General features: G+C 50.3%; 1 pseudogene; it reads left to right on the top strand.

Annotated features, from left to right (window-relative positions):
• The first annotated feature begins 520 nt into the window (after positions 1-520).
• Positions 521-1758, top strand: LOC144173730 (uncharacterized; annotated as a pseudogene).
• Positions 1759-3101: the final 1343 nt, after the last annotated feature.

The raw sequence follows: 3101 nt of genomic DNA, 5'->3' as shown, positions 1-3101 counted from the left end.
GGCATCCCTGCGGAAGCAGCAGATGAGCCAGTGCTGTCAAACTCACTTTTGTGCTTCATCCTGTGTGGCTTGTCGACACACTTTAGGGTACCAGTGGCTCATTTTTTCACGACAAATTGCTACGGCCGGGAGGTACACTTGCTCAGGTACTAAAAGAAGTCGAAGCCGTTGGCTTTGATTTGGTGAGTGTCGTTACATACAATCACCGAACAATCACTGGATTAAGGGAGCAGGGACCCAGTCAGGTACTTATGCGTACCTTTTGTCTCCGTACCTTTATTCTTTCTTTGTGAAAATAAAGAGTTTTTGTGAAAACAAATGTCATGGAATTTAAACTCGTGGTCAACAGAACTTTGACGCACGTTTTGCCACACCCCAAAAATCCTGACCGCAACTTTTTTTGGTGTTTGGCCAATGTCACTTGATCAAAATTGTGCGGTCACAGTTTTTGGCTGGTGACCTCGGCACTTGGCTCGTGACGTCAGAACACGTGAATAATTTGTACAAAAAGCACCAAGACAGCATTGTGAAGCCAGTGAGATTCTTGACAAGGAAGCACGTATTTCCCAGTAACCTGAAAAAATGAATGTAAAAACAGCCGTTCAACTGCTGTCCCCTGCCGTTACTGCAGCTCTCAAGCTTCTGAAGGAGCAGGTGGGGAACACCTGCGATGCAAGTTTTTTTTTAATTTGACGAAACGGTTGAGTTCATGGACACAGTCCATCGGTGGTTTCTGTTGATGGATGTGAGCAACTGCTCCCAACACATCCATTAAAACAACCCAGACTGCAGGCAGTTTGACTCTGAGAGTGATGAGCGCCTCGAATGGTTAGAAACAACCTTCATAGACTATCTTTCTACCATGAAACGCCAATGCCTTGCAAAGAACTTCTTCACAAACGAAACATACCAAGCACGGCCTGGTCATGACCACACATTCTAATGTCGAGTGCGTTTGGTATCTGCTGACAGATATTCATTTTCTTTTTGTGCTGACCAGAAAAATGGCTTCTGACCCCATTGAGTCGTTCTTCGGGTGGCTGAGAAAGTCGGCAGGGAGCAACGATCAGACAGACGCCAGAGCTGTTCTGCCTGGATTCGAGAAAATATTGAAAGCGGGCATTGCTTCCAAATATGACTACAGTAACGTCATCTCTGTGGAAAACAGCAATTCTTCGTCGACAATGCAGCGAGTTCAGCCAGTCATTGCTGTGCAGGATGCGGAACATTTTCCGAGGGAAGCGTTAACAACGCTACCAGAGAACCTGAGCGACGGCAAAGAACTACTTCCAACGCCAGATACAGCTGCTCTAACTATGGTCGGAGGCTACCTAGCAAGAACCATAGCTGAGAGGTCCTCCTGTTGTGAAGAGTTCTTGAGCCTGCTGACAAGGCGGAGTTCTTCAGGGACGTCCGATGCCCTGATCAAACACCAAGACAGGGGCGGGCTCCTCTACCCACCTGGAGAGCTGCCACACGTTCTCTACTGCCTGAGAAAGTACATGAGGTGGTGCTTGCGAAAAAAAGGCACTTGAAGCACCCGCTCAAAGAGGCCGTGGCCAAAGCTGCTAATGTACTTTGCGAGCGCAATTTTCTCGTGTGCACAATGCCGGGGCACGACGAAGAGCGCCTGGATGTGCTGCTCACAAAGTTCTTCCGTCCCATTTTCACAAATTTCCAATGAAAATGACGGACAAGCATGACTTTTTGAGGGTCTTCGAAGTGAAGCCACTTTCGCGAAAAGTACTAAAATTATGATTGCTGGCTGTGAACAGCGTCAACGAGGGTACTGAAGCTCGCCAGACTGAGTGCGTGCGACGAACGTTTCGTTCGGCGACACCCTCTTGTTCGTTTCCGCAGGTTGCGAGTGAAATAATACGCAATAAAAAAGTTTCTCTGTCGTTACCTCGAAGGTATGGTGTTCTGTTTAATGTTTTATCTCGCGTACTTATTCTTTCTTCCTTTCGTATGTTCTTTCTTAAATACTTGGGTATCACACTTTTGTTTATTAAGCTCGCCGCGTTCACATACGCCCAACGGAGGACCCACCCGCCAGTGCCTCCGGTAGCACGGGAGTCAGTGAACAGGCTCTGCCGGTTCTGGGAAGGCAGTGTCGCCTCGTGGGAATTGAGCGCGACGGTAGGCTTCCTTTGATCCCGGCAGCAACGCGCAGGCACAGAAAATAAAGGAGGCTATGTCCACATACTGGTGTTACGGAGGGAGGGGCTGCGCCGCCTGCTGCAAAGCGGGCTTGTGCCGCTGGCAACACCCAGAAGCCTGCTTCGATTACAACTCGCGCGAAAGCTCCCGCGACCCCTACCCTGCGGAGCTCCTTGCCACAAGCCAGGCACAAAGTTGCCATCAAGCCTCGGCAGCATTTCACCAACCTGAGTCTACCGACGAAGACTGCAAAAATTGCTTCATGACTGCTTCGGGACACCTGGATTTACTGGATACGCCTATCACCTACCTACGAACACTGTGTCAGGGTGGGTGCCATCTCTAAATGCAGTGACTAAGTTGTGCTCTCTACAGCACATAGCTCTTTCTGCTGACACAATTCTCAAAGTGCAAGCGTACCTGGTATCTGGAACCGACATCCGCCGTTATGTTGTCACGGGCGTCGGTACCGGGGAGGATCCGGACTACCTTCGCGACAACATCAGATCTGCAACGCATGAAGTGCTTCTCGTGCGGTATATGGGGTCCGGCAGCACCTGCCTTGTGACGCTACGGGGCCCGCTGGAGCCCCCAACCCTGCTTTTTTTCAATGGTTGTGTCCTCAGGCCCCGTCCTTTCCAAGCAGGGGTAGTGTACTGCTGGGTTGCTTTCGCCGTGACCATATGAGCTTTTCATGTCCGTGCCCAACACCGGATCCCAATCACGTCGAAACTACTCCACTTCGACAGCCAAAGTTTAAGTGTGGTCTTTGTCGCTCTGACGACCATGAGATCACAGATAAAGGCTGCCCTAAGGCCGCGCGTGGAAGCGCCGTGCATGGCGTGCTCGTTCCCAGCCAGACAAACCTCAACGTTCAACCATTTCTACCGTTTGGCGGAAGAGGATGAGGATGCAGTGGAGGAGAAAGCTACGGAGCCTCC

Source organism: Haemaphysalis longicornis, unplaced genomic scaffold (assembly GCF_048455015.1).
Source record: "Haemaphysalis longicornis isolate Haplotype H1 unplaced genomic scaffold, Haemaphysalis longicornis Haplotype H1 scaffold_3, whole genome shotgun sequence".
Taxonomy (NCBI): domain Eukaryota; kingdom Metazoa; phylum Arthropoda; class Arachnida; order Ixodida; family Ixodidae; genus Haemaphysalis; species Haemaphysalis longicornis.
Note: the sequence above shows the minus strand (reverse complement) of the source record. Positions and strands in the feature narration are given on the sequence as shown.